Raw genomic sequence first — 24,333 nt, forward strand, 5'->3', positions numbered from 1 at the left:
CTAACTCTCAACTCACGTTCTCTTGTTTGAATCTCCCCTACTCTCAATGGAAGAAGCCTATCCACGTCAACTCGATCTATCCCCCTCATTATTTTAAATACCTTTATCAAGTCCCCCCTCAACCTTCTACGCTCCAAAGAATAAAGACCTAACTTGTTCAGTCTTTCCCTGTAACTTAGGTGCTGAAACCCAGGTAACATTCTAATAAATCTTCTCTGTACTCTCTCTGTTTTGGTGATATCTTTCTTATAATTCTGTAACCAGAACTGAAAACAATACTCCAAATTTGGCCTTACCAATGCCTTGTACAATTTTAACATTAAATCCCAACTCCTATATTCAATGCTCTGATTTATAAAGGCCAGCATACCAAAAGCTTTCTTCACCACCCTATCCACATGAGATTCCACCTTCAGGGAACTATGCACCATTATTCCTAGATCACTCTGTTCTACTGCATTTTTCAATGCCCTACCATTTACCATGTATGTCCTATTTGGATTATTCCTACCAGAATGTAGCACCTCACACTTATCAACATTAAACTCCATCTGCCATCATTCAGCCCACTCTTCTAACTGGCCTAAATCTCTCTGCAAGCTTTGAAAACCTACTTCATTATCCACAACGCCACCTACCTTAGTATCATCTGCATACTTACTAATCCAATTTACCACCCCATCATCCAGATCATTAATGTATATGACAAACAACATAAGGCCCAATACAGATCCCTGAGGCACACCACTAGTCACAGGCCTCCAACCTGACAAACAGTTATCCACCAGTACTCTTTGGCATCTCCCATCTAGCCATTGTTGAATCCATTTTACTACTTCAATATTAATACCTAACGATTGAACCTTCCTAACTAACCTTCCGTGCGGAACATTGTCAAAGGCCTTATAGACAACATCCACTGCTTTACCCTCGTCAACTTTCCTCATAACCTCTTCAAAAAATTCAATAAGATTTGTCAAACATAACCTTCCACACACAAATCCATGCTGACTATTCCTAATCAGACCCTGTCTATCCAGATAATTATATATACCATCTCTAAGAATACTTTCCATTAATTTACCCACTACTGATGTCAAACTGAATGGCCTATAATTGCTAGGTTTACTCTTAGAACCCTTTTTTAAACAATGGAACCACATGAGCAATAAGCCAATCCTCTGGCACCATCCCTGTTTCTAATGACATTTGAAATATTTCTGTCAGAGCCTCTACTATATTTCTATACCAACTTCCCTCAAGGTCCTAGGGAATATCCTGTCAGGATATGGAGATTTATCCACTTTTATATTCCTTAAAAGTACCAGTACTTCCTCCTCTTTAATTGTCATAGTTTCCATAACTTCCCTACTTGCTTACCTTACCTTACACAATTCTATATCCGTCTCCTTAGTGAATACCGAAGAAAAGAGATTGTTCAAAAGCTCCCCCATCTCTTTCAGCTCCACACATACCTGTCTACTCTGATTCTCTAAGGGACCAATTTTATCCCTCACTACCCTTTTTGCTATTAATATAACTGTAGAAACCCTTCAGATTTATTTTTACCTTACTTGCCAAAGCAACCTTGTATCTTCTTTTAGCTTTTCTAATTTCTTTCTTAAGATTCTTTTTACATCCTTTATATTCCTCGAGCACCTCATTTACTCCATGCTGCTTATATTTATTATAGAACTCCCTCTTTTTATGAGCCAAGTTTCCAATTTCCCTTGAAAACCATGGTGCTCTCAAACTTTTAACCTTTCCTTTCAACTAATAGGAACATAAAGATTCTGTACCCTCAAAACTTCACCTTTAAATGACTCAATTTCTCTATTACATCTTCCCATAAAACAAATTGTCCCAAATCCAATCCATCTAAGTCCTTTCTCATCTCCTCAAAGTTAGCCTTTCTCCAATCAAAAATCTCAACCCTGGGTCCAGTCCTATCCTTCTTCATAATTATATTGAAACTAATGGTATTGTGATCACTGGACCCGAAGTGCTCCCCAACACATATGTCCATCACCTGATCTATTTCATTCCCTAACAGGAGATCCAACACTGCCCCTTCTCTAGTCAGTACTCTATGTATTGCTGCAAAAAACTATCCTGCACACATTTTACAAACTCCAAACCATCCAGCCCTTTTACAGAATGGGCTTCCTAGTCTATGTGTGGAAAATAAAAATCTCTCACAATCACAACCTTGTGCTTTCTACAAATATCTGCTATTTCCTTACAAATTTGCTCCTCCAATTTTCACTCCCTTTTTGTACAGGTCACACCTGCCCCAAAAGAGGTCCCAATGATCCAGAAGCTTGAATCCCTGCCCCTTGCTCCAATCGCTCAGCCACACATTTATCCTCCACCTCATTCCATTCCTACTCTCACTGTCATGTGGCAGGGGCAGTAATCTGGAGATTACTACCTTTGTAGTCCTTCTTCTCAACTGCCTTCCTAACTCCCTATATTCTCCTTTCAGGACCTCTTCCCTTTTCCTACCTATGGCATTGGTACCTATATGTACCACAACCTCTGGCTCCTCACCCTCCCACTTCAAGATACCAGCTTGTATATTTGGACCATGGCAAAATGGTGCACTTTCTTTGTAAGCAGCCAATATGTGAAATAAAATGCCTTGTGAGGTTTCTGCTTTTCTTAATCTACAAAGTGTATTTTGTGAATGGCTTTCATCTTTGTCCCTATCTCTGCCAGACATTAGAATTAGAATTAGAATTAGAATTTATTTATGTCTTAAATCCATCTCACAACATGAGGGAGTAAAAGTCTTTGCATTATGACTCCATTGCAATGTACAGACTCCATTGCAAGTCTAATCGTTTGTATAAAGAAGCTGTCCTGTAGCCTGTTGGTGCTGACATATAAAAAAAAATCTTCTGTAGAAACTCTTACTCTTGCAAATAAAGGCTGACAACTGTAATTAAGGCATGGAGTGATCCAATGGCATATGACATGAGTCTTCTTCCTTCCTAAATGTAACTCGGAGCTTATTTTATTTCTCAGTGCAGGAATGCCAGGAAAAGAAAAAAAATCTTCTGGATATGTGGGAGATTCTCAACAGAAACAAACTCCAAGCATTTCATAGGTGAATAATTGGTGGACCATATTCATGTTTTCAAATCTTGTTTGCAAATATTTTTTCAAGGTATCAAATAATCTAGATCAGAATGAAACAACTTGCACAAAAAACACTATGGAAATGAACACTCTGGTACAAAAATGTCAGGAGGCTTTGACATGGCCTCAAGGCTCACAATGCAAGCTAATGCCTTTGGAACATTCTCCATCTGTTCTACAAGATGAATCGAATCTTTCTGTTTTGCCAATGTCTTCACACAAGTGCCTGCTGAATGCTTATGTTAGATTGATGCCCCATCGCTTGTGCAGGGTTCAATAAAATGATGTCACCTTTATTGTCTATTCTGAAACACAAAAGAACAGATTGAACTGCTGAGTCTATCACATATGGGCCAAATTGGATGAGGAAGGTAGATTTACTTCCAGAAATGATATCAGATAATTCCATAACATACACAAAATGCTGGAGGATCAATGGAGGGGAATAAATTTTGGGCCAAGACCTTCATCATGATTGAAAAGGAAAGGGACAGAAGGCAGAATAAGGGAGTTGGGGAAGTGGGAAAGACTACAAACTGCACCGGTTGTTCAGCTGCCAGGAAATGATTTGAACACATGCCTGCAGATTCATACAGGTCGCTAGATTTCTAGTCTTAACTTAGCTTGTCAAGAAAATGAGATGTTAATTCTGTTCCTCTTCTGACAAATACTGCCTGACCTGCTGAGTATTTTTTGATATTTTCTGTTTTTAATTCAGATTTCTAGCATTTACCATTTGTTTTGTTTCAACACAACCACTGTGCTGTTCAATCAACCATGATAAAGTGTTTATTGAAGTTCCTTATTTGCAGAGGGAGTTTTCCTCAGAGTCCATTCCCAAGGAACACCACCAAAAGTAGATGCATTTCTTCTTCCCCACATTTGCTGCTTCTGACTAATTCATTTAACCGGAACAGCAGAAACAGACATCAAAGGCATTCTATTGATTCTGAAGTGTGCTGGGAATGCAATAAGTGCTCTCACACTCAGATAAAAGTATCTGAAGTTTCTACAGCTTATTTATTCAGCGTCCTTTTTAATCATTGTGATGTTTTGGAATAGTATATATTCAACCATTATTCAAGCGTGCATTTTGTGAACAACATTTTACTTATTTTTCATAGAACCATAGAACCATAGAACACTCCAGTACAGTATAGGCCCTTCAGCCCTCCATGTTGTGCCAACCCATATAATCCTTAAAAAAAAGCACTAAACCCACACTACCCCATAACCCTCCATTTTTCTTTCATCCATGTGCCTGTCCAAGAGGGTCTTAAATACCCCTAATGTTTTAGCCTCCACCACCATCCCCAGCAAGTCATTCCAGGCACTCACAACCCACTGCGTAAAATAACCTACCCCTGATGTCTCCCGTAAACCTCCCTCCCTTAATTTTGTACATATGCCCTCTGGTGTTTGCTATTGGTGCCCTGGGAAACTGGTACTGACTATCCTCCCTATCTATGCCTCTCATAATCTTGTAGACCTCAATCAAGTCCCCTCTCATTCTTCTACGCTCCAATGAGAAAAGTCCCAGCTCTGCTAACCTTGCTTCATATGACTTGTTCTCCAAACCAGGCAACATCCTGGTAAATATCCTCTGCACCCTCTCCATAGCTTCCACATCCTTCCTATAATGAGGTGACCAGAATTGAACACGATACTCTTAGTGCGGTCTCACCAGAGGTTTGTAGAGTTGCAACATGACCTCACTACTCTTGAACTCAATCCCCCTGTTAATGAAGCCTAGCACCCCATAGGCCTTCTGAACTACCCTATCAACCTGTGCAGTGACCTTGAGGGATGTATGGATTTGAACCCCAATGTCCCTTTGTTCATCCACACTCTTAAGTAATTGACCATTAATCCTGTACTCAGTCTTCTGGTTTGTCCTTCCAAAATGTATCACCTCACACTTGTCCGGATTGAAATTCATCTGCCGTTTTTCTGCCCAACTCTGCAGCCTGTCTATATCCTCTCGTAACCTTCGACCACCTACAGCTCCACCCACAACTCCTCCAATCTTGGTGTCATCAGCAAACTTACTCACCCATCCTTCCACCTCTACATCCAGGTCATTTATAAAAATTACAAATAGCAGGGTTCCCAGGACAGATCCCTATGGCACTCCACTAGTCATCGACATCCAGGCAGAATACTTTCCTTCCACAACTACCCTCTGCTTTCTTCCTTTAAGCCAATTTTTTATCCATACAGCCAAGTTTCCGCTTATCCCATGCCTCAAGACTTTCTGGATGAGTCTCTCACGAGGGACCATGTCAAATGCTTTGTTAAAGTCCATGTAGACCACATCCACTGCCCTACCCTCATCAATTTCTTTTGTTACATCTTCAAAAAACTCAATCAGGCTCGTGAGGCATGATCTTCCCTTCACAAATCCAGATTGACTATCCATGAGTAGACTGTACTTCTCCAAATGCTCGTAGATCCTATTCTTAAGAATCCTTTCCAGTAGTCTGCATACCACTGATGTAAGACTCATCAGTCTATAGTTCCCAGGTTTCTCCCTATTACCTTTTTTTAAACAAGGGAACTACATTTGCCATTCTCCAGTCCTCCGGCACTTCTCCTGTAGCCACAGAGGATTCAAAGATCATGGTTCATGCTCCAGTGATCTTCTCTCAATTCCCACAACAACCTGGGGTGTATCATATCCGGCCCTGGGGATTTATCAATCTTAATGTTTTAAGAAAATCCAGCACTTCTTCCTTAATCTCCACACTGTCCAGCACACTGGCCTGCTCAACTTCGACCTCATCCTGATCAAGATCCTTTTCACTTGTGAATACTGAAGCAAAGTATTCATTTAGGACTTCCCCAACCTCCTCCGCCTCCAGGCACATGTTGCCCTCTTTATCCTTTAGCGGTCCCACCTTCGTTCTTGTCATCCTCCTGTTTTTCACATACGCATAGAACGCCTTGGGGTTCTCCTCAATCCTACATGCCAAGGCCTTCTCATGCCTCCTTCAAGCTCTCCTAAGCCCTTTCTTTAGCTCCTTCCTGGCTACCCTATATTTCTCATAAGCCCCTCCTACTTCCTGCTTCTTATATCTAACATATGCTTCCTTTTTGCTCTTGACAAGTTGCCTCACGTGTTTCGTCAGCCATGGTTCCCTTTTCCCACCAGTTTTTCCTTGCATCAGTGGGACAAACCTATCCTGAACCCAGCTCAAGTGGTCCCTAAACTTCTCCCACATTACTTCTGTGCTTTTCCCTTTGAACATCTGTTTCCAGTTTACTCTCGCTAGTTCCTGCCTCATCCTTTCAAAGTTACCCCTTCCCCAGTTAAGCACTTTACCATTTCGTCTGATTTTATCCCTTTCTATAGCTATGCTGAAGCTAAGGGAGTTGTGGTCACTCTCACTAAAATGCCCCCTCACCAAGAGGTCTGTCACCTGGCCAGGTTCATTACCCAGAACTAGATCCAGTATAGCCTCTCCTCTCGTAGGCTGGTCTACGTACTGTGTCAGGAATCCTTCTTGAACACACCTGACAAATTCAGCCCCATCTATCCCCCTTGCAGTCAGGAGGTGCCAATCAATATGAGGGAAGTTGAAATCACCCATAACTACTACCCTGTATTTCCTGTTCCATATTAAAATTTGCCTACTTATCTGCTCCTTGGTGTCCCGAGGGGTATTTGGGGGTCTATAGACTACTCCCAGCACAGAGACTGATCCCTTCCTATTTCTGACTTCCACCCAGACTGACTCCATGGACACTCCTTCTGCAGCGTCCTCCCTTTCTATAGCCGTGATACTATCCCTGACCAGCAATGCCACTCCCCCCTTTTCTACCTCCCATCCTATTCCTTTTAAAACACCTGAACCCCCAGACCTGCATCATCCAATCCTGCCCTTCCTCCAACCAGGTTTCAGTAATGGCCACAACATCGTAGTTCCATGTAGTAATCCATGCTCAAAGTTCATCCTCCTTGTTCCTAATACTCCAAGCATTGAAATAGACACATTTCAACCCCTCTAACTGGCTACAATTATGTTCTGTCTCCTGCCTGTCCTTCCTCATCAACTCAGAACTCTTAGCATCATGCCCTTGTCCTTCTACCTTAATCCCTGCACTCACATACTGATTACCACCCCACTTCTAAGCTAGTTTAAACCACCCCCCCCAACAGCTCTATGAAACCTGCCCACCAGGATATTGGTCCCCCCCCCGATATTCAAGTGCAACCCGTTCTTTTTGTACAGGTCACTCCTACCCCAAAAGAGGTCCCAATGATCCAGAAATCTGAATCCCTGCCCCCGCTCCAATCCCTCAGCCATGCATTTATCGAATATAAAAGTGGATAAATCTCCAGTTCCTGAAAGGATATTCCTTAGGACCTTGAGGGAGGTTAGTGTAGAAATAGCAGGGGCTCTGACAGGAATATTTCAAATGTCATTAGAAACAGGGATGGTGCTGGAGGATTGGTGTATTGCTCATCTGGTTCCATTGTTTTAAAAGGGTTCTAAGAGTAAACCTAGCAATTATAGGCTGTCAGTTTGACGTCAGTATGAGTAACTTAATTGAAAGTATTCTTAGAGATGGTATATATAGTTATCTGGATAGACAGAGTCTGATGAGGAACAGTCAACAAGGATTTGTGCGTGGAAGGTCATGTTTGACAAATCTTATTGAATTTTTTGAAGATGTTATGAGGAAAGTTGATGAAGATAAGCAGTGGATGTTGTCTATATGGACTTCAGTAAGGCCTTTGACAAGGTTCCGCACGGAAAGTTAGTTAGGAAGGTTCAATCGTTAGTTATTAATATTGAAGTAGTGAAATGGATTTAACAGTGGCTGAATGGGAGATGCCAGAGAGTAGTGGTGGATAACTGTTTGTCAGGTTGGAGGCCGGTGACTAGTGGTGTGCCTCAGGGATCTGTACTGGGTCCAATGTTGTTTGTCATTTACATTAATGATCTGGATGATGGGGTGGTAAATTGGATTAGTAAGTATGCAGATGATACTAAGGTAGGTGGCGTTGTGGATAATGAAGTAGGTTTTCAAAGTTTGCAGAGCGATTTAAGCCAATTAGAAGAGTGGGCTGAGCGATGACAGATGGAGTTTAATGCTGATAAGTGTGAGGTGCTACATTTTGGTAGGAATAATCCAAATAGGACATACATGGTAAATGGTAGTACATTGAAGAATGCAGTAGAACAGAGTGATCTAGGCATAATGGTGCTTAGTTCCCTAAAGGTGGAATCTGATGTGGATAGGGTGGTGAAGAAAGCTTTTGGAATGTTGGCCTTTATAAATCAGAGCATTGAGTATAGGAGTTGGGATGTAATGTTAAAATTGTACAAGGCATTGGTAAGGCCGAATTTGGAGTATTGTGTACAGTTCTGGTCACCGAATTATAGGAAAGATGTCAACAAAATAGAAAGAGTACAGAGAAGACTTACTAGAATGTTACCTGGGTTTCAGCACCTAAGTTACAGGGAAAGATTGAACAAGTTAGGTCTTTATTCTTTGGAGCGTAGAAGGTTGAGGGGGGACTTGATAGAGGTATTTAAAATTATGAGGGGGATTGATAGAGTTGACCTGGATAGGCTTTTTCCATTGAGAGTAGGGGAGATTCAAACAAGAGGACATGAGTTGAGACAGGGGGCAAAATTTTAAGGGTAACATGAGGGGGAATTTCTTTACTCAGAGAGTGGTAGCTGTGTGGAATGAGCTTCCAGTAGAAAGGGTAGAGGCAGGTTCGGTATTGTCATTTAAAGCAAAATTAGATAGGTATATGGACAGGAAAGGAATGGAGGGTTATGGGCTGAGTGCGGGTCAGTAGGATTAGGTGAGAGTAAGAGTTTGGCACAGACTAGAAGGCCCGAGATGTCCAGTTTCTGTGCTGTAATTGTTATATGGTTATATGGTTATATATGTTGTGGCTATTACAGAGACTTCGATGTCTCAGGGCAGGAATGGCTGTTGAGTGTGTCAGGCTTTAGATGTTTCTAAAAGGACAGGGAGGGAGGCAAAAGAGATGAGGGAGTGGCACTGCTGATCAGAGATAGTATCATGGCAGCAGAAAAGGAGGAAGTCGTGGAGGGATTGCCTACTGAGTCATTGTGTGTGGAAGTCAGAAACAGTAAGGGGGCAATAACTCTACTGAGTGTTTTATAGACCCCTCAATAGAAACAGAAATATTGAGGAGCATATAGGGGGGAAGATTCTGGAATGGGGCAATAATAATAGGGTTGTTGTGATAGGTGATTTTATCTTTCCTAACATTGACTGGCATCTCCTTAGAGCAAAGGGTTTAGATAGGGTGGAGTTTGTTAGGTGTGTTCAGGAAGGTTTCCTGATGCAATATGTAGATAAGCCAACTAGATGAGAGGCTGTACTTGATCTGTTATTGGGAAATGAACCTGGTCAAATGTCAGTTCTCTTGATAGAAGAGCATTTTGGATGTAGTGATCACAACTCTGTCTCCTTTACTATGGCACTGCAGAGGGATAGGAGCAGACGATTCGAGAAAACATTTAACTGGGTTAGAGGGAAATATAATATTGTTGGGCAGGAGCTTGGGAACGTTAATTGGGAGCAGATGTTCTCATGGAAATGTATGGCAGAAATAATATAGTATGCTCCATTGAGGCGTGGAAAGGATGGTAGGGTAAAAGAACCATTGTGTGCAAAATCTAGTTAAGAAGAAAAGCAAAGGTTATGAAAGGTTCAAGAAACCAGGTACTGTTAGAGCTCTAGAAAGTTACCTGGGTACCAGGAAGAAGCTGAAGAATGAAGTTAAGAGAGCTAGAAGGGGGCATAAGGGGCTGAAGGGCCTGTAATGTGCTGTACTATTCTATGTTCTAAAAAAAAATAACAAGGCTTTGGTGAGCAGGATTAAGGAAAACTCCCAGAGATTCTACAAGCATGTGAAAATCAAGAGGATGAGTCGTGGGAGAATAGGACCAATCAGGTGCGATAGTAGAAGCATGTGAACAGAGTCAGAGGAGGTAGCGGAGGTACTTTATGAATATTTTGCTTCAGTATTCACCAGGGAAAAGGATCTTGGCAATTGTGGGGATAACTTACAGTGGACTGAAATGCTTGAGCATACAGACATTAAAAAAGAAGATATGCTTGAGCTTTTGAAAGGTATTAAGTTAGGTAAGTCGGCGGGACAGGACGAGATATACCCCAGGCTACTGGGGGAAGTGAGGGGGGGAATTGTTAAGCCTCCGTTGATGATCTTTGCACCATCAATAGGGATGGGGGAAGTACCAGAGGATTGGAAGTTTGCAAACATTGTGTGATGGCCTTCATCAACCATGGGACTGAGTTCAAGAGCCATGAAGTAATGTTACAGCTATACAAGACCTTAGTTATACCCCACTTGAAGTATTGTGTTCAGTTCTGGTTACATCACTACAGGAAGGATGTGGATACTATAGAGAGAACGAAGATTTACAAGGATGTTGCCTGGATTGGAGAGCATGCTTTATGAAAACAGGTTAAGTGATCTTGGCTTTTCTGTTTGGAGCGACAGAGAATGAGAGGTGACCTGATAGATGTGTATAAGATGATGAGAGGAATTGATAATCTGGATAGCCAGAGACTTTTTCCCAGTGCTGAAATGACTAACATGATGGGATATAGTTTTAAGGTGCTTGAAAATAGGTACAAGGGGGATTTCAGAGGTAAGTTTTTCACACAGAGAGTGGTGGGTGCACTGCCAGTGATGGTGGTAGAGGCGGATACAATAGGAACTTTTAAGAGACTCTTCGATAGGTACATGGAGTTTATAAAAATAGAGGGCTATATGGAAAGAAAATTCCAGGCAGTTTCTAGAGTAGGTTACATGATCTGCACAACCCTGTGGATTGAGAGGCTTGTAATGTCATAGAAACATAGAAAACCTACAGCACAATACGGGCCCTTTGGCCCACAAAGTTGTGCCGAAAATGCACCTACCTTAGAAATTACAAGAATTACCCAGAGCTCTCTATTTTTCTAAATTCCATGTATCTATCCAAAAGTCTCTTAAAAGACCCTATCGTATCCGTCTCCACCACTGTTGCTGGCAGCCCATTCCATGCACTCACCATTCTCTGCATAAAAAAATTACCCCTGACATCTCCTCTGTACCTACTCCCAAGCACCTTAAGCCTGTGCCCTCTTGTGGCAGCCATTACAGCCCTGGGAAAAAGCCTCTGACTATCCACACGATCAATTCCTCTCATCATCTTATACACCTCTATCAGATCACCGCTCATCCTCCATTACTCCAAGGAAAAAAGCCAAGTTCACTCAACCTGTTTTTATTAGGCATGCTCCCCAATCCAGACAACAACCTTGTAAGTCTCCTCTGCACCCTTTCTATGGCTTCCACATACTTCCTGCAGTGAGGCGACCAGAACTGAGCACAGTACTACAAGTGGGGTCTGATCAGGGCCCTATATAGCTGCAACATTACCTCTCAGCTCCTAAATTCAATTCCACGATTGATGAAGCCCAATACACAATATACTTTCTTAACTACAGAGTCAACCTGCGTGGCTGCTTTGTGCGTCCTATGGACTTGGACCCCAAGATCCCTCTGATCCTCCACTATGCCATGAGTCTTACCATTAATACTATATTCTGTCATTATATTTGGCTAACCAAAATGAAGCACTTCACATTTATCTGGGTTGAGCTCCATCTGCCACTTCTCAGCCCAGTTTTGCATTCTATCAACGTCTTGTTGTAACCTCTGACAGCCCTCCAGCCTATCCACAACACCTCCAACTTTGTGTCATCAGCAAACTTACTAACCCAGCCCTCCATCCTTCCACTTCCTCATCCAGGTCATGTATAAAAATCAAGAAGTGTAAGGGTCCCAGAACAGATCCCTGAGGCACACCACTGGTCACCAACCTCCATGCAGGATATGACCCGTCTACAACCACTCTTTGCCTTCTGTGGACAAGCCAATTCTGGATCCACAAAGCAATATGCCCTTGGATCCCATGCCTCCTTACTTTCTCAATAAACCTTGCATGGAGTACCTTATCAAATGCCTTGCTAAAATCCATATAGACTACATCTACTGCTCTTCCTTCATCAAAGTGTTTAGTCACATCCTCAAAAAATTCAATCAGGCTCGTAAGGCACCACCTGTCCTTGACAAAGCCATGCTGACTATTCCTAATCATATTATACCTTTCCAAATATTCATAATTCCTGCCTCTCAAGATTTTTTTTCATCAGCTTACCAACCACTGAAGTAAGACTCACTTGTCTATAATTTCCTGGGCTATCTCTACTCCTGTTCTTGAATAAAGGAACAACATCTGCAACCCTCCAATCATCCGGAACCTCTCCTGTCCCCATTGATGATGCAAAGTTCATCACTAGAGGCTCAGTAATCTTCTCCCTCGCCTCCCATAGTAGCCTGGGGCACACCTCGATTGGTCTCAGTGACTTATCCAACTTGATGCTTTCCAAAAGCTCCAGCACATCCTCTTTCTTAACATCTACATGCTGCAAGTCGTCACTACAATCACTAAGATTCTTTTCCATAGTGAATACTGAAGTATTCATTAAGTACCTCTGCTATTTCCTCCGGTTCCATACACACTTTTCCACTGTCACACTTGATAGGTCCTATTCTTTCATATCTTATTCTCTTGCGCTTCACATACTTGTAGAATGCCTTGGGGTTTTCTTTAATCCTGCCTGCCAAGGCCTTCTCATGGCCTCTTCTGGCTCTCCACATTTCCTTCTTAAGCTCCTTTTTATTAGCCTTATAATCTTCTAGATCTCTAGCATTACCTTGTTCTCTGAACCTTTTGTAAGCTTTTCTTTTCTTTTGACCAGATTTATTACAGCCTTTGTACACCACGGCTCCCGAACCCTACCATAACTTCTCTGTTTCATTGGAACATACCTGTGCAGAACTCCACAAAATATCCCCTGAATATTTGCCACATTTCTTCTGTACCTTTCCATGAGAACATCTGTTCCCAATTTAAGCTTCCAAGTTCCTGCCTGATAGCCTCAAATTTCACCTTACTCCAATTAAACGCTTTTCTAACTTCTCTTCCTATCTCTCTCCCAGGCTATTGTAAAGGAGATAGAATTCTGATCACTATCTCCAAAATGCTCTCTCACTGGGAGATCTGACACCTGACCAGGTACATTTTCCAATACCAAATCAAGTACAGTCTCTCCTCTTATAGGCTTATCTACATATTGTGTCAAGAAACCTTCCTGAACACACCAAACAAACTCCACCCCATCTAAACCCTTGCTCTAGGGAGATGCCAATTTATATTTGGGAAATTAAAATCTCCCATCATGAGAACTCTGTTATTATTACACCTTTCCAGGATCTGTTTCCCTATCTGCTCCTCGATATCCCTATTACTATTGGGCGACCTATCAAAAACAGCCAGTAAAGTTATTGACCCCTTTCTGTTCCTAACCTCCACTCACAGAGACTCTGTAGACAATCCTTCCATGATGTTTACCTTTTCTGCAGCTGTGACACTATCCTTGATCAACAGTGCCACACCCCACCTCTTTTGCCTCCCTCCATGTCCTTCCTGAAACCTGGCACTTGAAGTAACCATTCCTGTCCCTGAGTCATCCAAGTCATCTGTAATCTGAGTCATCTGTAATGGCCACCACATCATAGCTCTGTGTAAACTTCTATGTTCTATTTCTTTGTTCTATACATATATAAGGGAGGGAAGTTTAGGGGAGACATCAGGGGTAAGTTTTTTACACAGAGGGTTGTGAGTGCCTGGAATGACTTGCCAGGGATGGTGGTGGAGGTTAAAACATTAAGTACCTCTTAATGTATTGAAGAGCCTCTTGGACAGGCACATGGATGAAAGAAAAATAGAGGGTTATGGGTAGTGTGGGTTTAATACTTTTTATTAAGGATTATATGGGTCAGCACAACATGGAGGGCTGAAGGGCCTGTACTGTGCTGTAATATTCTATGGTTCTATATATGTGCCCAAGACTTCTGCAGAGTAGGCTGGAGCCAGTGATTCTTTGGGCAGTTTTGACTACCCATTGAAGCATTCCTGTCTACTGCAGTGCAGTTTCTGTGATGCAGCTTGTTAGGACTCTCTTTTCTGCTCATTTGTGGAATGTCATGAATATAGATATGCAAAGTCCAGCTCTCTTCAGCCTCTTCAGAAAGTGAAGGCATTGGTGAGCTTTCCTGATTCCTGATAGCATATTATAAGACCGTGAGAAGTTGGGTGAGATGTTCACTCCTGGGAATTTGAAACAGCTTGTAGTTTTCACTGATGTGAAAAACTAATTTTTTTTTTCCTTCGGCAGTTTAACTGGGGCATGACTGCACAAGCGCGTGTAAGTTGGACCATGAGGCAGCGGGAGTATTTAAAGAGAATAGTAGACGGAGCGGGCGATGGAGTAGAGGGGGACAGAGTAGGAAGGCTTTGTCTCGAGAGGCTTCGGCGAGCAGAGGCTGAGGACGAGCTTCACTCCAAGTGAGGTAAGGTCGGTTAAGTTCCTTTCAAAGGAGAAAGTTTCAAAAGTTGAGGCAAGTATTGGGTAGGTCATGGCAGCTGAGATTGGCCCCATGGTTTGTTCATCCTGCAGTATGTAGGAGATCAGGGATAATTCCAGTGTCCATGACGACCATGTGTGCAGGAAGTGTGTCCAACTGCAGCTTCTGGCAGACCGCATTGAGCGTCTGGAGCTGCGAATGGATTCATACTGGAGCATCCGTGATGCTGAGAAAGTCATGAATAGCACATTCAGTGAGTTGGCCACACCGCAGGTAAAGGCTACACAGGCAGAAAGGGAAGGGTTGGCCACTAGACGGCATAGCAGTAGGCAGGTAGTGCAGGAGTCCCCAGGGGTCATCTCCCTCCTAAACAGATATACTGTTTTGGATACTGTTGGGGGAGATGTCTCATCAGCAGCAGCCGAATTCATTGCAGCATGGGTGGCTCTGCGGCACAGGAGAGAAGGAAAAGGAGTGGGAGAGCTATAGTGATAGGGGATTCAATTGTAAGGGGAATAGATAGGTGTTTCTGCAGCCGCAAACAAGACTCCAGGGTGGTATGTTGCCTCCCTGGTGCAAGGGTCAAGGATGTCTCTGAGCGGCTGCAGGACATTCTGGAATGGGAGGGTGAACAGCCAGTGGTCGTGGTGAACATAGGTACCAACGATACAGGTAAAAAACGGGATGAGGTCCTACAAAGTAAATTTAGGGAGTTAGGAGATAAACTAAAAAGTAGGACCACAAAGGTAATAATCTCTGGATTACTACCAGTGCCACGTTCTAGTCAGAGTAGAAATAGGAGGATATTTCAGATGGCTTGAAAAATGGTGCAAGGGGGAGGGATTCAAATTTCTGGGGCATTGGAACCAGTTCTGAGGGAGGAGGGACCGGTATAAACAGAACGGTCTGCACCTGGGCTGGACTGGAACCAATGTCCTACGGGGAGCGTTTGCTATTGCTGTTCAGGAGGATTTAAACTAATGTGGCAGGGGGATGGAAACAAGTGCAGAGAGACAGAGGGGTGTAAAATGAGGGTAGAAGCAAAAAGTTGTAAGGTGAAAAGTAAAAGTGGCAGGCAGGCAAATCCAGGGCAAAAAGCAAAAAGGGCCACTTTTCAACATAATTGTATAAGGGCTGAAAGTGTTGTAAAAACAAGCCTGAAGGCTTTGTGTGTCAATGTGAGGAACATTCGTAACAAGGTGGATGAATTGAATGTGCGGATAGTTATTAATGAAGATGATATAGTTGGGATCACAGAGACATGGCTCCAGGGTGACCAAGGATGGGAGCTCAACATCCAGGGATATTACAGGAACCTTTGACAAAGTTCCACATGGAAGGTTAGTTAAGAAGGTTCAGCCATTAGGTATTAATGCTGGAATAATAAAATGGATTCAACAGTGGCTAGATGGGAGATGCCAGAGAGTAGTGGTGGATAATTGTTTATCGGGATGGAGGCCGGTGACTAGCGGGGTGCCTCAGGGATCTGTTTTGGGCCCAATGTTGTTTGTAATATACATAAATGATCTGGATGATGGGGTGGTAAATTGGATTAGTAAGTATGCCGATGATACTAAGGTAGGAGGTGTTGTGGATAATGAGGTGGGTTTTCAAAGCTTGCAGGGAGATTTATGCCGGTTAGAAGAATGGGCTGAACGTTGGCAGATGGAGTTTAATGCTGAGAAGTGTGAGGTTCTACATTTTGGCAGGAATAATCCAAATAGAACATATAGGGTAAATGGTAGGGCATTGAGGAATGCAGAGGAACAGAGAGATCTAGGAATAACAGTGCATAGTTCCCTGAAGGTGGAGTCTCATGTAGATAGGGTGGTGAAGAAGGCTTTTGGAACGCTGGCCTTTATAAATCATAGCATTGAGTACAGAAGTTGGGATGTAATGTTAAAATTGTACAAGGCATTGGTAAGGCCAAATTTGGAATATTGTGTACAGTTCTGGTCACTGAATTATAGGAAAGATATCAGAGAGAGTGCAGAGACAATTTACTAGGATGTTACCTGGGTTTCAGCACTTAAGTTACAGAGAAAGGTTGAACAAGTTAGGTCTCTATTCATTGGAGCGCAGAAGGTTGAGGGGGGATTTGATCGAGGTATTTAAAATTTTGAGAGGGATAGATAGAGTTGACGTGAATAGGCTGTTTCCATTGAGAGTAGGGGAGATTCAAACGAGAGGACATGATTTGAGAGTTAGAAGTTTAAAGTTAGAAGAGAGCAGAAGTTTAAGGGAAACACGAGGGGGTATTTCTTTACACAGAGAGTGATAGCTGTGTGGAATGAGCTTCTGTAGAAGTAGTAGAGGCCAGTTCAGTTGTGTCACTTAAGGTAAAATTGGACAGATATGTGGACAGGAAAGGAGTGGAGGGTTATGGGCTGAGTGCGGGTAGGTGGGACTAGGTGAGATTAAGAGTTCGGCACAGACTAGGAGGGATGAGATGGCCTGTTTCCGTGCTGTAATTGTTATATATTATATGGTTATATGATATTCAATATTCAGGAGGGATAGACAAGAAAGAAAAGGAGGTGGGTTAGCATTGCTGGTTAGTGAGGAGATTAACACAATAAAAAGGAAGGACATTAGCCTGGAGGATGTGGAATTGATATGGGTAGTGCTGCATAACACTAAGGGGCAGAAAACGCTGGTGGGAGTTGTGTACAGGCCACCTAACAGTAGTAGTGAGGTTGGGGATGGCATTAAATAGGAAATTAGAAATTTATGCAAGCAAGGAACAGTAGTTATAATGGGTGACTTCAATCTACATATCGATTGGGTGAACCAAATTGGTAAGGGTGCTGAGGAAGAGGATTTCTTGGAATGTATGCGGTATGGTTTTCTGAACCAACATGTCAATGAACCAACTAGAGAGCAGGCCATTCTAGACAGGATATGGAGCAATGAGGAAGGGTTAGTTAGCAATCTTGTCATGCGAGGCCCCTTGGGTAAGAGTGACCATAATATGGTGGAATTCTCCATTAAGATGGAGAGTGACATAGTTAATTCAGAAACAAAAGTTCTGAACTTAAAGAAGGGTAACTTTGAAGGTATGAGACGTGAATTAACTAAGATAGACTGGCAAATGATACTTAAAAGGTTGACGGTGGATATGCAATGGCAAGCATTTAAAGATCGCATGGATAGCTTTGTGGTCCTACTTTTTAGCTTATCTCCTAACTCCCTAAATTCACCTTGTAGGACCTCATCCCATTTTTACCTATATTGTTGGTACCTATGTGCACCAAGATCACTGGCTGTTCACCCTCCCATTCCAGAATGTCCTGCAGCTGCTCAGAGACATCCTTGACCCTTGCACCAGAGAGGCACCATACCATCCTGGAGTCTCGTTTGCGGCTGCAGAAACACCTATCTATTCCCCTTACAATCGAATCCCCTGTCACTAAAGCTCTCCCATTCCTTTTCCTTCCCTCCTGTGCCGCAGAGCCACCCATGCTGCAATGAATTCGGCTGCTGCTGTCTTCCCCTGATGAGACATCTCCCCCAACAGTATCCAAAACAGTATATCTGTTCAGGAGGGAGATGACCCCTGGGGACTCCTGCACTACCTGCCTACTGCTACGCCGTCTAGTGGCCAACCCTTCCCTTTCTGCCTGTGTAGCCTTTACCTGCGGTGTGGCCAACTCACTGAATGTGCTATTCACGACTTTCTCAGCATCATGGATGGTCCAGTATGAATCCATTCGCAGCTCCAGACGCTCAATGCGGTCTGCCAGAAGCTGCAGTTGGACACACTTCCTGCACACATAGTCGTCATGGACACTGGAATTATCCCTGATCTCCTACATGCTGCAGGATGAACAAACCATGGGGCCGATCTCAGCTGCCATGACCTACCCAATACTTGACTCAACTTTTGAAGCTTTCTCCTTTGAAAGAAACTTACCTGTCCTTACCTCACTTGGAGTGAAGCTCATCCTCCGCCTCTTCTCGTCGAAGCTTCTTGAGCCAAAGCCTCAAATCTCCACTCTTTCACTAGCTGCTTTCCACAGGCCGCTCCACTTGAGGTAACCCTCTATTTATTTGTTTGAGCTTTTCAAACTGCTTGGTCACCTGACCTCGATTGCCCAATCAGCTGCTTTCTGCCGAGTCTGAGCTATTCAAATATTGATTGCCTAATCAATGGCTTTCTGCTGAGCTATTCAAATCTTGATTGACTTGATTGTACAGTCCAACTGCCAAAACTGCCAGAATCTCTCGAGTCAAAGCCTCAAATCTCCACTCCTTCACTGGCCCACTCACTCACTGGCCGCTTTTATGAGAGAAAGCTGGCAGGGAACATAAAAACTGACTGTAAAAGCTTTTATAGATATATGAAAAGAAAAAGATTGGTCAAGACAAATGTAGGTCCCTTACAGTCAGGAACAGGTGAATTGAAGACATGGCAGACCAATTGAATAACTACTTTGGTTCTGTCTTCACTAAGGAGGACATAAATAATCTTCTGGAAATAGTAAGGGACTGAGGGTCTAATGAGATGGAGGAACTGAAGGAAATGCATGTTAGTAGGGAAGTGGTGTTAGGTAAATTGAAGGGATTAAAGGCAGATAAATCCCCAGGGCCAGATGGTCTGCATCCCAGAGTGCTTAAGGAAGTAGCCCAAGAAATAGTGGATGCATTAGTGATAATTTTTCAAAACTCCTTAAATTCTGGATTAGTTCCTGAGGATTGGAGGGTGGCTCATGTAACCCCACTTTTTAAAAGAGGAGAGAGAGAAAAACCAGGGAATTATAGACCGATGAGTCTGACATCGGTGGTGGGGAAAATGCTAGAGTCGGTTATCAAAGATGTGATAACAGCACATTTGGAAAGCGGTGAAATCATCGGACAAAGTCAGCATGGATTTGTGAAAGGAAAATCATGTCTGACGAATCTTATAGAATTTTTTGAAGATGTAACTAATAGAGTGGATAGGGGAGAGCCAGTGGATGTGGTATATTTAGATTTTCAAAAGGCTTTTGACAAGGTCCCACACAGGAGATTAGTGTGCAAACTTAAAGCTCATGGTATTGGGGGTATGGTATTGATGTGGATAGAGAACTTGTTGGCAGACAGGAAGCAAAGAGTGGGAGTAAACAGTATCTTTTCAGAAAGGCAGGCAGTGGCTAGTGGGGTACCGCAAGGCTCAGTGCTGGGACCCCAGTTGTTTACAATATATATTAATGATTTAGATGAGGGAATTAAATGTAGCATCTCCAAATTTGCGGATGACACGAAGCTGGGCAGCGGTGTTAGCTGTGAGGAGGATGCTAAGGGAATGCAGGGTGACTTGGATAGGTTAGGTGAGTGGGCAAATTCATGGCAGATGCAATTTAATGTGGACAAATATGAGGTTATCCACTTTGGTAGCAAGAACAGGAAAACAGATTATTATCTGAATGGTGGCTGATTAGGAAAAGGGGAGGTGCAATGGGACCTGGGTGTCATTGTACACCAGTCATTGAAGGTAGGCATGCAGGTACAGCAGGTGGTGAAAAAGTCAAATGGTATGTTGGCATTCATAGCAAAAGGATTTGAGTACAGGAGCAGGGAGGTTCTACTGCAGTTGTACAAGTCCTTGGTGAGACCGCACCTGGAATATTCTGAGCAGTTTTGGTCCCCTAATCTGAGGAAAGACATTCTTGCCATAGAGGGAGTACAGAGAAGGCTCACGAGATTGATTCCTGGAATGGCAGGAATTTCATATGAAGAAAGACTGGATCGACTAGGCTTATACTCACTGGAATTTAGAAGATTGAGGGGGGATCTTATTGAAACGTATAAAATTCTAAAGGGATTAGACAGGCTAGATGCAGGAAGATTGTTTCTGATGTTGGGGAAGTCCAGAACGAGGGGTCACAGTTTAAGGATAAAGGGGAAGACTTTTAGGACCGAGATGAGGAAAAACTTCTTCACACAGAGAGTGGTGAATCTGTGGAATTCTCTGCCACAGGAAACAGTTGAGGCCGGTTCATTGGCTATACTTAAGAGGAAATTAGATATGGTCCTTGTGGCTAAAGGGATCAGGGATATGGAGAGAAACCAGGTACAGGGTTCTGAGTTGGATGATCAGCCATGATCATACTGAATGGCAGTGCAGGCTCAAAGGGCCGAATGGCCTACTCCTGCACCTATTTTCTTTGTTTCTATGTTTCTATGTGCTGCTAATGAAAAGGCAGGTGGAGTTGTGAGTGGTGGGAATTCTCCTGAAGTCAATAACCATCTCCTTTGTCTTGCTGACATTGAGGAAGAGGTTACTTGTCTGACAGCAAGCCTCGAGCTCTTCCACTTCTCTCTGTAAACCATTCCATTATTGTTGGTGCTAGCATCACCATTGTCATGTCATTGGCAAAATTAATAATGTGATTACTCGAGTGTTTGGCCATGCAGTCCTGTGTGAGCAAAGTGCACATCAATGGGCTCAGCACACAGTCCTGGGGGACACCCATGCTGAGGATGATGGGGAAAGAGAACTGGTTGTGCATCCTGGGTCCGAGGTCTGATCGTTAAGAAGTCGAACACCCAGTTGCATCGAGGTGTATTTAGACCAAGGAGTAGGAGTTTGTTCACCAGACTCCTGTGAGACAATGGTGTTGAATGTTGAACTGTAATCCAGAAACAGCATTCTGACATAAGTGTCCTTGTTTCCTTTGTGGGTCAGGGCCAGGTGCATAACAGCTATCATGGCATCTGTCGTAGAGTGGTTCTGTCAGTAACCATACTGGTGAGGTTCTAATGTGTTTTTGATTAATGCCATTATCAGCCATTCAAAGCACTTTATGATGATTGGTGTCAGTACCATCGGATGGTAGTCATTTAGTTTATAAGGAACTAGAGAAGGAGAGATTCAGAAAGCAAGAAGAGAGACATGAGAGTGATGTGGAGCAATGACTGGGTAATTCCATTCACCTCTGTCCATCTTCCAGCCCTTTAATCTCCTCTAATTGGACTGGCAAACAGAGATGCATTTTAATGACCCAGAGGTTCAGAGGATCTGGTGAATGGAATTCAGCATAGGCCTGACCAGCAACATGGATCATGCCTGGGTCATGCTTGCCAAATGCTCACAGGAAGCATTATCTCAAAGAAGAATCTGTGGGGTGGAAAGTTGATGCAGGAAACAAGTTATGAGGCATAAATGTGGAGGGTTAATGGGAGGGTAGGTGAGGAAGATGAGTGTGGGTGACAAGAGATTACAATCTTGTAAGTATGGAATCAGCAAAGATGCAGATATTTGGCATAAGATGGAGGAGATTCAAACCAATAAATGGTGGTTGCGTATGTGATTATTCTGTGACGTTCCACCACTATTCCATTTCCACAAATGTGGAAGCCATCTGGTACATCAGTGTTTCTGCAGAGTAAGCTCCTTAGACCAATTGCCCCTGTAATATTGCCATTCCAAACCTAATCAAAATGCCGAGATAGAATTTTGTCCCTTTGGCTTAAGTTCAAGTATCTCAGACAGTGCCTTATCACATTGCCTGCAGACCAACTCAGTTTGTGTTACAGATGGTGTCATATCCCGTTGCCCGCTGATCATCTCAGTTTATGTTACAGCTACCTGGGTAAAGTCAGCTTTGATTCAACTGCTCCTGTAGTGGTTATTCTAAGAAACCAGCCTATCTAGTATATTCTGTTGATTATCCTGTAAAGTATTAACACAGACAATTCCTTTGCTTGAAGCTGTGTTACTTGCAAATCACATTAAATTGATTACCTTAGTGATTATCAGGTTCAGTGGTTTTGAATTACTTGTCTGATTATCTGTCAGCCTGATGTCAATTTATTTAAAGAGCATCGAGCTTTGATATAGAGATATAGAAATCACAAACTAACAAAGTGCACGAGACCACAGATCACCCATTTGGCCTCTCCGCTCTGTGCTTGTGTTCATCTAGCACTCCTGTCTATTCTTTATACTCCGTCACCACATCAATGATTCCTTTCCCATCAGTTTCATTTCCACGTTTTCTCTGAAGAATGTAGCTAATTTGCCCACTGTGCTTGTGCCATCTTATCAAAAGAGCTCAATGATTGGTCCATATCCCCGATGCTGTGTCTTTGAACTGAAAGATAGACTCTATTTCCCTCCCACAGATACGGATTGATCTAATTAGTATTTTCACTGAATTGACTTCAATTGTATTAAATTTTACAATGATGCAGCAAAAAGGCTGTCTTGCATTCTGTTCATACAGATCAGATCAGTGCACAGTGCTTTGAGGTAGAACAAGGTAAAAGAATAAAGTGTGACAGTTACAGAGAAAATGCTGTAGGTAAACAATAAGGTACAATCTCACAGTGGGGTAGATTGTGAGGTCAAGAGTCCATTTTATCACATTAGGGAACCATTTAATAGTCTTATAGAGGTGAGGTAGAAGCTATCATTGAGCCTGGTAATATGTGCTTGTAGGCTTTTGCATCTTCTGCCCGATAGGAGAGAGGAGAAGAGAAAATGTCTGCATTGGGTGTGGCAGTGGGAAGCATAGACAGAGTCCATGGAGGGAGACTGGTTTCTGTGAAGTGCTGCACTGTGTTCACACCTCCCTGCAGTTGTCGTACCAAGCGGTGATACCTCCAGATGGGATGCTTTCTATAGTGCATTGATAAAACTAGGTGAAGGTCAATAGGGTCATGCCAAATTTCCTTTTCCTTCTGAGGAAGTAAGATGTTGCAGAGTTTTCTTGGCTGTGGTGTCCACGTGGTTGGACCAGGACAGGCCTTGAGCATCAAATACTCAGACATACTAATTCCATTTACCCTGACTTGTTCCATAGCCGCTTATGCCTAGGAGACTGAGGTGTTTGTCCAGGTAGCTTTAAAATATGAATCACACTTTGCATTAGTAACACAAACTCGTCATGGAACACTTCCTGCCAGTGGCTATGAGGTCTGATAGTGAGTCTGGTTGGGTAGGTTGCCACCCAGAGACTGACATTTACCTGGTTAACTGAATGCTATGTGCAGATAGTGTGCAGTATGCTATGGTAGTGGGTATTCCTCAGAAAGTATTTCATTGGGGGGGGGGGGGTGTACAGAGATTGTGAAAGCTGTGATTCAAATGTATCTGACATTCTTATGTTTCAAATTCCTCCTGCAGTTTTCAGCTCCTCTGTGTTCTGAAAATACATTTTGTTTGGTAATGTTCCTGCAATACACCATGGGACAATTTACTGCATTAAATGTTCAATATAAATACAGCTTGTTACAGATCGATGAACATTTCAAGGAATTTTGATGAAGGGGCGTTTATCTAAAGCACTAATCCATTTTACTGTTGTTGATAGCAAACCGGATAAGTGCATGTCACATCTTCCCTAATTTAGCATTTGTTTTACCTGACTCTTTCTTGATCTGATGGTGAAACCAGAATTGGCCTACTCTATAATATAAGACATACTGACTCTCAATATTGGTTTGATGCCCATTGCTTGCAACATAGAGGTTACTATTAATATTTTATAGATGTCACTTGGGTGAAAGATGACATGAACTTTAATCACTGCCCTGATTCTTGCTTTTGAAGGCAGAATTTTTCTATGGCTTCCATCGGAAACAGAACATCTGTGCAGCAGAAGAATCTTTCAGTAAATCCCCTCAAATGTCAACACATTCCCTGGGTGTATGTGCATTGCAATGATAAGCAGAAACATAGACAGTAATTATTCACTTATCGTGTTTCAGCA

This window comes from Hypanus sabinus, chromosome 1, assembly GCF_030144855.1.
Source record: "Hypanus sabinus isolate sHypSab1 chromosome 1, sHypSab1.hap1, whole genome shotgun sequence".
Taxonomy (NCBI): Eukaryota; Metazoa; Chordata; class Chondrichthyes; order Myliobatiformes; family Dasyatidae; genus Hypanus; species Hypanus sabinus.